At 41.0% G+C, this 11,757-nt stretch overlaps 1 pseudogene across 1 annotated transcript; it reads right to left on the bottom strand.

Moving 5' to 3' along the window:
- Positions 1 to 3,051: 3,051 nt before the first annotated feature.
- Positions 3,052 to 10,939, bottom strand: LOC309636646 (germ cell-less protein-like 1 pseudogene; annotated as a pseudogene). The gene has a single exon. The product of its transcript is annotated as a germ cell-less protein-like 1 pseudogene (transcript).
- Positions 10,940 to 11,757: the final 818 nt, after the last annotated feature.

The following is an 11,757-nucleotide window of genomic DNA, read 5'->3' on the forward strand; positions in this document are numbered from 1 at the left end:
GAGAGGGGCTAGAGACTGAGTTAATAACCCATCATGCCTACATGAAGAATCATCCAGGAAAAAAAAAACCCCTAAATAACAGGGTTTGGAGAGCTTCTGGTTCAGGGAACAGATCGAGGTACTGAGAGGATGGCATCCCCAGAGAGGACATGAAAGCTACATGCACTGCCCTTCACTTTCTGGCCCTCTTCATCTCGTCCCTTTGGCTGTTCCTGAGTTCTAGCCTTTATAATAAGTTGATAATATAGCAAATAAACTGTCTTCCTGAGTTCTGTGAGCCGTTTTAGCAAATTATCAAACCTGAGGGGGTGGTGGTGGGAACTCCCAACTTCTAGCCGGTCTGTCAGAAGTACAGAAGCCTCAGGACTTGTGACTGGCGTCTGAAGCGAGGGCAGTCTTGTGCAACTGAACCCTTTAACTTGTGGAATCTGATGCTAACTCCAGGTTGGTAGTGTCAGAATTTAATTTACCTGTAGGACACCCAGGTGGTGCCTGGAGAATCAGAATGGGTCGTTGGTGTTGGAAAGCACCTCAGTGGCATTCTTGAGAGAACAACATAAATTTGTTCATCGTTAAACGCGATGAACATCAGATGACACAAACTTTTCTGTCAAAAGTGGGTAGCCAACTCGAAAGCACATACAATTTCATTTTTTTAAAAAATAAATTTATTTATTTATTTATTTATTTTTGGCTGCGTTGGGTCTTCGTTGCTGCGCGTGGGCTTCCTCTAGTTGCGGCGAGCAGGGGCTACTCTTCGTTGTGGTGCGCAGACTTCTCACTGCAGTGGCTTCTCTTTGTTGTGGAGCACGGGCTCTAGGCGTGCAGGCTTCAGTAGTTGTGGCACACGGGCTCAATAGTTGTGGCTTTCAGGCTCTAGAGCTCAGGCTCAGTAGTTGTGGCGCACGGGCTTAGTTGCTCTGTGGCATGTGGGATCTTCCTGGACCAGGGATCAAACCCATGTCCCATGCATTGGCAGGCGGACTCTCAACCACTGCGCCACCAGGGAAGTCCCACAATTTCATTTTTTATGAATTGTATTTAGATCAAAATAAGAGATGGGTGTTCAAATATTTTACCTTGTGTAACCTCGTGCCCAGATTCTTATAATGGCCTCCTAACTCATCTCCCTGCTTCCACTCTTGTCCTGCTCTAATCTCTCTTCACTGAGCAGCCCGGGGATATTTTTAAAACAATAAATCAGACCATGTCACTTAATGTGCAAACTCCTCATCAATGACTTGCAGTTCTTTTTAGATTAAAACCCAGATTTCCTACCATGGGCTGCAGTGACCTGCATGATCTACCTCCTAACTCTACAAACTCATTTGATGATGATGATTGATAGACAGATAGCACTTATTGAGTATCCACTATGTACTCTACACCCTTTGTCTCACTGAATCGTTTCCACAGCCCTAGCTCCCCTGCTCTGAAATTTACAAAGCAGCTACACTCTGCTCCTTTCTATTCCAAATACCCACAGAGCCCTGTCCCACCTCTGGACCTCAGCATTTGCTCTTGGTCCCAGAGGCTCTTGTTCCAGCTCTCATGGCTGGCTCATGTGCATCCAATCAGGAGTCTGTGCAAACGTCACCTCTTCAGAGAGACCGTCCTTGACTTAATCTAAGCAGCTCCCTCCCATTGTGAAATCCTTTCCTGTGATGACTTCTTGCTGATGAGGACTTATCGGAGCCTGCCAAGGCTATGTTTATTTCTTTTCTTGTGTTCATTTGTTTTTCCACCTAGAACATTTTTTTTTTCTCTAACAGCTCTTGATTTTAATACTGTTACTGGTTTTTCAACATAATGAATACATTTAAAAATTCATAGCAAAATCCATACACCTGTGGTCAATTAATTGACAACAATGGAGGCAATAATATATTAATACAATGGAGAAAAAGTCTCCTCAACAAGTGGTGGTGGGAAAGCTGGAGAGCCACATGCAAATCAATATGAACACTCCTTCACACTATACCCAAAAAAACTTCAAAATAGCTTAAATACCCAAGTATAAGACATGACACCACAAAACTCCCGGTAAAGAACAAAGGCAAAACACTCTCAGACATAAACTGTAGCAATATTTTCTTGGATTAGTGTCCCAAGGCAAAAGAGATATAAAAGCAAAAATGAACAAATGGGACCTGAACTAAAAAAACTTAAAAGCTTTTGCACTGCAAAGGAAACCACAAACAAAACAAAAAGACAACCTAGGGATTGCGAGAAAATCCGCAAATGATGTGCCCACAAGGGGCTAATATCCAAAATATACAAACAGATCATACAACTCAATAAAACAAACAACCCAATCAAAAAATGGGCAGAAGACCCAAACAGACACCCCTCCAAAGATGACACACAGATGGCCAACAGGCACCTGGAAAGATGCTCAACATCAATAACCATTAGAGAAATGCAAATCAAAACCACCACGAGATATCACCCCACACCAGTCAAAATGGCCACCATCAAAAAGTCCACAAACAGTAAACCTGGAGAGGGTGTGGGGAAAAGGGAACCCTCCCACACTGCTGGTGGGGATGTAAACTGGTGCAGCCCTCATGGAAAACTGCGTGGAGATCCCACAAAAAACCAAAATTAGAGCCACCACACCCAGCAATTCCACCCCTTGGCATACACCCCAAAAAGATGAAAACTCTAATTCAAAAAGATACATGCACCCCAATGTTCATAGCGGCACCATCCACAAGAGCCAAGACACCGAAGCAGCCCAAGGGCCCATCAACAGATGACGGGTTTAGGAAGATGTGGCATATTTATATACAATGGCATATGTATTACTCAGTCACAAAAAAGAACGAAATATTGCCATTTGCAGCAACATGGATGGACCCAGAGAATATCACACTAAGTGGAATAAGTCAAACAGAAAAAGACAATTAAGATTTCACTTATATGCGGAATCCAAAAAAATAATACAAATGGATCTATAAAAAGAACAGAAGAACTCACAGACAAAGAAAACAAACTTATGGTTACCAAAGGGGAAAGGGAGGGGTGGCGGGATAAATTAGGAGTATGAGATTAACAGATACAAACTACTATACATAAAACAGATAAGCAACAAGGATTTACTGTATAGCACAGGGAACTATATTCAGTATATTATAATAAACTATAACAGAAAATAATCTGAAAAAAAAATATATATATATAAAACTGAATCTCTTTGCTGTGCTCCTGAAACTAACACAATATTGTAAATTAACTATATTTCAGTAAAATATATATATATATTTTTTAATGAACAATGCTATGATGTACCATACTTACCCCACCTCACTGTCTTGTTCTGCCCGGAGCATAGCAAGCCACTGCTGTTTATACACAGAAGATAGCCATTCTGAAGGTACCAGAGAATCTTGTTCGATAATTCTCGCGGAGGCCAAATCACTGATAATATACCGTGACCTTAAATGTCTGAATACTGACACAAATGGTTTTCCTTGCTCAGTTTCAAGGAAGGTCATACCTTCAAAATCTTTTCTCCTCTTAGAAAACCAGACATCTGTTTCAGTCAAAAGCTGTTTTAAAGATCCATTCCAAGAAGGCACAAGTTGAAGGAATATCCACTTTTTAAGGGCTGTGTATACATCCATCTCCACTTGCATCACAAATAAGTTAGATGAACCAATGAGTTGTTTCATGACATTTATACTGAGTTCTTTAAAAAGTTCAACATTCTGGTGAGTCATCAAATTGTTTAGAAGCCATTCAAGGCACTTTTTCTTTACAGAATCCAGTCCATAGGTCCCTGCCGATGTGTAATAGCCACATACGGGTTTTCACATTAATTGTTCCCTTCATTGTCTCACCACACTGCTGTATTAAACCATCCAACTGCGGCATACAAGCTGCTGCCAAAATGGCAATAACTCGACTGGGCTTTATTAAGACATCATCTCGATACAATGACCCAAATGCCACCTGCAGTGCTTCTATATCAATATTCTGCTCTGGAATCTCCAGTTCAATAATATTCATGCTGGACTCCTTCCATGAACCACTGAACATACTAGAAAAGTAGCCAGATTGACATAAATACATTTTGTGTAAGCTCCACTCTTCTCCTAGAGCACAAATCTTAATGTCACTGTTTCCGCCTTTTAAAAATAATGTTTGATAAATATATTTGGATGCACTCTTCAATGTTTTCCTCCGAGGGGTGTTGAGGAGTCTCTGCTGCTCGTCCCCTTCCTCCTCATCCTTGTCTGTCTCGGAATCGGGGTGACAGTAGCAGAAGGCCCCGCCGCCCCGCTTGCGCTTGCGGCTGCCCGGACAGTAACAGAAGCCGTGGGCGGCCACGTCGCCACCAGTCTCCGGCCTCCGGGCCGAGCCCCCAGCCCCAGAACCCGGCTCCTGCTGGGCTCGGGCTCGCCCCTGGGGGCGCAGCACCCGGCTGCTCAGCAAGCCCATGGGTCACGGCTCACAGAGACTTCAGAGAACGCACCTCAGGGAGCCAGATGAAGGCGGTCTCCTGCCATGGCCCGGCCGCCACCGCCGGCCTCCACGTGGCCCGCCTGCCTACACCGCCACCTTCTCATGCGCAGCCCGGACCTTTGCAGAGGGCGCTGCTGCCTCCATCCTCCGCCCCGCCCCCCGTGTCTGCCGGTGCCGTGCGCCTGGACCGCAGGCGAACATTTTTTTTTTTGAATTTTATTTTTTTTAATCCAGCAGGTTCTTATTAGTTATCTATTTTATACACATTAGTGTATACACGTCAATCCCAATCTCCCAATTCATCACACCACCACCCCCCTCCGTTTTGCCCTCTTGGTGTCCATATGTTTGTTCTCTACATCTGTATCTCTATTTCTGCCCTGCAAACTGGTTCATTTGTACCATTTTTCTAGATTCCACATGTATGCATTAATATACGATATTTGTTTTTCTCTTTCTGACTTATTTCACTCTGTATGACAGTCTCTAGGTCCATCCACGTCTCTACAAATGACCCAATTTCATTCCTTTTTATGGCTGAGCAATATTCCATTGTATATATGTAGCACATCTTCTTTATCCATTCGTCTGTCGATGGGCATTTAGGTTGCTTCCATGACCTGGCTATTGTAAATAGTGCTGCAATGAACATTGGGGTGCAGGTGTCTTTTTGAAGTATGGTTTTCTCTGGGTATATCCCCAGTAGTGGGATTTCTGGGTCATATGGTAATTCTATTTTTAGTTTTTTAAGGAACCTCCATACTGTTCTCCATAGTGGCTGTATCAATTTACACTCCCACCAACAGTGCAAGAGGGTTCTCTTTTCTCCTCACCCTCTCCAGCATTTGTTGTTTGTAGATTTTCTGATGATGGTCATTATGACCAGTGTGAGGTAATAACTCATTGTAGTTTTGATTTGCATTTCTCTAATAATCAGTGATGTTGAGCAGCTTTTCATATGCCTCTTGGCATGTCTTGGTATGTCTTCTTCTGAAAAATGTCTATTTAGGTCTTCTGCCCACTTTTTGATTGGGTTGTTTGTTTTTTTGATACTGAGCTGCATGAGCTGTTTATATATTTTGGAGATTAATCCTTTGTCTGTTGCTTCGTTTGTAAATATTTTCTCCCATTCTGAGGGTTGTCTTTTCATCTTGTTTATAGTTTCCTTTGTTGTGCAAAAGCTTTTAAGTTTCATTAGGTCCCATTTGTTTATTCTTGTTTTTATTTCCATTACTCTAGGAGGTGGGTCAAAAAAGATCTTGCTGTGATTTATGTCAAAGAGTGTTCTTCCTATGTTTTCCTCTAAGAGTTTTATAGTGTCCAGTCTTACATTTAGGTCTCTCATCCATTTTGAGTTTATTTTTGTGTATGGTGTTAGGGAGTGTTCTAATTTCATTCTTTTACATGTAGCTGTCCAGTTTTCCCAGCACCACTTCTTGAAGAGACTGTCTTTTCTCCATTGTATATCCTTGCCTCCTTTGTCATAGATTAGGTGACCGTAGGTGCGTGGGTTTATCTCTGGGCTTTCTATCCTGTTCCATTGATCTATATTTCTGTTTTTGTGCCAGTACCATACTCTCTTGGTTACTGTAGCTTTGTAGTATAGTCTGAAGTCATGGAGTCTGATTCCTCCAGCTCCGTTTTTTTCCCTCAAGGTTGCTTTGGCTATTCGGGGTCTTTTGTGTCTCCATACAAATTTTAATATTTTTTGTTCTAGTTCTGTAAAAAATGTCATTGGTAATTTGATAGGGATTGCATCGAATCTGTAGATTGCTTTGAGTAGTATAGTCATTTCACAATATTGATTCTTCCAATCCAAGAACATGGTATATCTCTCCATCTGTTTGTGTTGTCTTTGATTTCTTTCATCAGTGTCTTATAGTTTTCTGAGTACAGGTCCTTTACCTCCTTAGGTAGATTAATTCCCAGGTATTTTATTCTTTATGTTGCAATGGTGAATGGGATTGTTTCCTTAATTTCTTTTTCTGATCTTTCATTTTTAGCATATAGGTATGCAAGAGATTTCTGTGCATTAATTTTGTATCCTTCAACTTTACCAAATTCATCGACTAGCTCTAGTAATTTTCTGGTGGCATCTTTAGGATTATCTATGTATAGTATCATTTCACCTGCAAACAGTGACAGTTTTACTTCTTCTTTTCCAATTTGTATTCCTTTTATTTCTTTTTCTTCTCTGATTGCCATGGCTAGGACTTCCAAAACTATGTTGAATAATAGTGGTGAGAGTGGACATCCTTGTCTTGTTCCTGATCTTAGAGGAAATGCTTTCAGTTTTTCACCATTGAGAATGATGTTTGCTTTGGGTTTGTTGTATATGGCCTTTATTATGTTGAGGTAGGTTCCCTCTATGCCCACTTTCTGGGGAGTTTTTATCATAAATGGGTGTTGAATTTTGTCAAAAGCGTTTTCTGCATCTATTGAGATGATCATATGGTTTTTCTTCTTCATTTTGTTAATATGCTGAATCACATTGATTGATTTGCGTACATTGAAGAATCCTTGCATCACTGGGATAAATCCCACTTGGTCATGGTGTATGATCCTTTTAATGTGTTGTTGGATTCTGTTTGCTGGTAGTTTGTTGAGGATTTTTGCATCTATATTCATTAGTGATATTGTTCTGTAATTTTCTTTTTTTGTTGTATCTTTGTCTGGTTTTGGTATCAGGGTGATGGTGGCCTTGTAGAATGAGTTTGGGAGTGTCCCTTCCTCTGGAATTTTTTGGAAGAGTTTGAGAAGGGTAGGTATTAGCTCTTCTCTAAATGTTTGATAAAATTCACCTGTGAAGCCATCGGGTCTTGGACTTTTGTTTGTTGGGAGATTTTTAATCACAGTTTCAATTTCATTACTTTGTGATTGGTCTCTCCACCTAGAATATTTTGTAAGCTCTTCATGGCAGTTTCCTCACCAGTCTTGCCTGCTACTCTATCACCAGTACCTAGTGTGTGCAAGGAACAGAGGAAGTGCTCAATATGTATTTTTAAAAAATTTTATTGGAGTATAGTTGATTTACAATGTTGTGTTACTTTCTGCTGTACAGCACAGTGAATCAGTTATACATATACATATATCCACTCTTTTTTAGATTCTTTTCTCACATAGGTCATTACAGACTATTGAGTAGAGTTCCCTTTGCTGTACAGTAGGTCCTTATTAGTCATCTATTTTATATATAGTAGTCTGTATATGTCAATCCCAATCTCCCATTTATCCCTCCCCACCTTCCCCCCGGTAAGCTCAATATGTATTTGGTGAATGATATCTTAAGAATATTAAGTATTAAATTCTAAAATAATCCTATACATTTCTTTGTAAGTAGTGACCACCTAACCATGTCAATATATGTAACTTAACATGCCTGGTTTTAGTATGGTCACTAGATGGGCATGCGTTTGTTGCCTGAGTAGCCATACAAAAAGCAGGTCAGGTGAACCTTGGGGAAACATACCTAAGGGTTTCAGATGTAACTGGATGATCAGGTGAGTACTGTCACGCAGTTAAGAGTGGAGAACTGTGAGAGGAAGGAGTGAGAGCTGTCTGGGGCTGTCAGAAAGTCAGCCGGTACGTGCTCTTTTGTTGGGGAGCGGTTTGGTGTGGGCTGGGCCTTGGGATAGAGGGGGTAAGGATGCAGGGGTGAGGAGTGGCAGGAGATGAGGTGGAAGGTTAGACCACAAACGATGGAGAAGGGTGCTGAATACCATGCTAAAGAGGACGAACTTTGCGCTGGAAGCATGGTTGGCCGTGGAAGTGGGAGAGAGCTTAGGAAATCAGAGTGATTAGATTAATGCCACACAGGTGAGGGCACCTGGATTGGAGAAAGCAGAGCCTGCAGGCAAGACATGAGGCCTGTGGTGCAGTAAGAATGAAGAGGATGCTGGGCATTGAGTTAATGTTCAAAGTGTTTGCTCAGTAAATAGCAGATGTTCAAAATACGCATGATGAAATATACAACACATCATATGAACTGGTTAAAGGAAATCTGGGTGGTGCGATAGAGAGGCATATGCTTCTTTAACTCCAGTGTGACTGTTAATATATAGACAAGCACTGTGTGTCCTTGAATGAAGGATTGTAGATAAAATTTGTAGGTAAGGCACAGGATTAAGAATTAGAAGGGCCTTCAGAGTGGACCTGTGCCCTATTCTCATTCTCACCTGTGTAGCCTTGCTCTTTTCACCAGGGCTTTCTTCACATTCCCTGACTATGTCACATGCTTGCCACCTCCAGATTTTTGCCCCTAATGGTTTCTTTCCCCTATCCCTGCTGGCTGAGATCCTACTCATTTTTCTTGGCCAAGATACATAGTCATGTCTGATGCCTTCCTTACTTTCATTCAGATGAAATCCATTGCTCTGCTCTATGCTCCTGTGTCATTCGCATTGAGGTCTATTATGTGAATATGCACTGGGCACAATCTGTGGTGAGTAACAGGGTAGACTCTTTTTTAAATTGAAGTTTAGTTGATTTACAATATTGTGTGACTTTCAGATGTACAATATAGTGATTCAGTATTTTTGCAGCTTATATTTCATTATAGGTTATTATAAGATAATGGGTATAATTCCCTGTACTGTACAGTAAATCCTTGTTGCTTACCTATTTTCTATATATAATAATATCTGTTGATCTCATGGCCCTAATTTGCCCCTCCCCCCCTTCCCTTTCCCCTTTGGTAACCACAAGTTTGTTTTCTATATCTGTGAATCTCTTTCTGTTTTGCCTATACATTGATTTGCATTATTTTTTAGATTCCACATATAAGTGATATCATATAGTATTGATATTTGTCTTTCTTTGTCAGACTTATTTCACCAAGGATAATATTCTCTAGGTCCATCCAATTTGCTGCAAATGGCCGTATATCATTCTTTTTCATGGCTGAGTAATATTCCATTGTATATATGTACCACATCTTCTTAATCCAGTTGTGTGTTGATGGGCACTTGGGTTGTTTCCATGTCTTGGCTATTGTAAATAGCGCTGCATCAATCTTTTCAAATTAGTGTCTTTATTTTTTCTGGATCTATACCCAAGAGTGGAATTGCTGGATCATACGGTAGTTCCATTTTTCATTTTTTAAGGAACCTCCATACTGTTTTCTATAGTGGCTGCAGGGTGGTCTCTTAAACCAGACTACCTATGTTTGCTCTTGACTAGCCAGGTAAATGACTGAAACACCCTGTGCTTTAGTTTCCTCATTTGTGAAATGAAGGTAATAATAGTATGAATAATACTATGCACTTGTAGGGTTGTTGGAAGGATCTGATGAGCTAATACGTATGAAATGCAAGAACAACCCCTGGCACATAGTAAGGCATTGAGTGTGTTAGCTACTTCCCTGCTTGACTGTGGGTTTCTGAGAATAAGTGGTTTAGGTCTTACTCTTTTCTGTGACTCCAGAGCCTGGCCCACTGGGTGACTCACTGTGGTCCTCAGAGAGGGCTGCTGAGTGAATGGACGGCACAGGTGAGGAAACTGGGGCTCTGAGCAGTTAAGGGGCATGTCCACAGCCCCACAGGAGCATGCACGCAGGGCCTCCTGAGACCCAGGTCAGTGCTCTTAGGTTGGCCATTGAATTGGTCATGTATGAATGTGGAGTAAGCTACTCTGTCTGTGTGCCTTTAGCACAGAAGACTCAGTGCATTTAAACTCAGTTTTCAAGTTGCCTTTTATGACATCTAGGAGAGCGACATTTACAGTTACAGAACATTAAAAAAAGTGAATGTAAATGTAACCTTCTGAAATAACTGTGATTTAGGGAATGATAAGTGTTATTTTTTCACAAGTTTTATGTACTGTGAGTGCATGCTATAGAATAATCTGAACAACAGTTGCAAATAAGCCTGGAGAGTACTTATTTCTACGATAGGATATGATGGCAGTGTGTGCCTTATCTTTCAAACATTTGCAAAATGTGTGGCATTTCTAACAGTTTAAGTGTGAGATATTTCCTCACAATATTTATTGGCCTAAGACGCTGTGAAACAGAGGCATACTCATGTTTTGGGGCCCTGATTCAGAACCTCCATTCCCTAAGTGTGTGTGCTAGGGAGAGGCAGGAGGGCAAGAAAGGGTCCAATTTCATTCCCTCACAACGAAGACCTCTTGTCCTCTACCTGCAGGTGTCCACTCTGCCCTGACTCTGGGTCCAGTTCTGATTTGAGGGGGAATTTAAGGAACCCAGATCCATTGCAGGTTAGCTCTGCTGTTGGGCCCACTGATCTGGGTCCTGATGTCAGGTAAGGGAAACAACTTATTGATTGCCCTATCTATGTCAGGCTCCTACATGCTTTATCTCACTTACTCTTCATAAGAAAGTCACATGTGATGAAACAGGTGCCTAGAGAGGTTAAGTGACTTGACTTAACCAGGATTCAAAATCTGGTGCATGGTGGAAGCAACCCAAATGCCCATCAACTGGTGAATGGATTAACAAAATGTGGTATATCCCATCAACTGGTGAATGGATTAACAAAATGTGGTATATCTGTACAATGGAATAGTATGCAGTCATTAAAAAGTGAAGTACTGATACATGTTATGTATTAGGATTCTCCAAAGAAACAGAACCAATAGGAGATATGTATATATGTATGTATGTGTGTATATATATATATATATATATAATATATAACACCTATATTATAATATATATTAAATATATTAATATTGGTATACCTATATATCTCCTACCAATAGGAGACATATAAAATATATTAATATATTATGCATACATAATAAGGAATTAGCTCACATGGTTATGGAGGGTAATAAGTCCCAAGATCTTCAGCCTGCAAGCCAATAATCAGGAGAACCAATGGTATAGTCCAAGTCCAAAGGCCTGAGAACTAGGAGAGCCAATGGTGTAAGCTCCAGTCTAAGTCCAAGTTCAAAGACCAATGTCCCAGCTTGAAAACAGGCAATAGAATAGAGAACAAATTTTCCCTTGCTCAGCATTTTTGTTCTACTCAGCCCCTCAGTGGATTGGATGAGGCCCACCCTCAGCTTTGCTCAGTCTACCAATTCAGATGTTCATCTCATCCCGAAACACCTTCACAGACACACCCAGAATTAATGTTTAACCAAATATCTGGGCACCCCATGGCCCAGTCAAGTTGACACATGAAATTAACCATCACAGGTTACTCCATGGATGAACCTTGAAACCATTATGCCAAGTGAAAGAAGCCAGACACACACAAAAGGTTACCTGTTGTATGATTCCATTTATATAAAATGTCCAGAATAGACAAATGCAGAGCAACAGAA

The sequence above is a fragment of the Balaenoptera physalus genome (genome assembly GCF_965194825.1).
Source record: "Balaenoptera physalus genome assembly, chromosome: 10".
NCBI classification, from domain to species: Eukaryota; Metazoa; Chordata; class Mammalia; order Artiodactyla; family Balaenopteridae; genus Balaenoptera; species Balaenoptera physalus.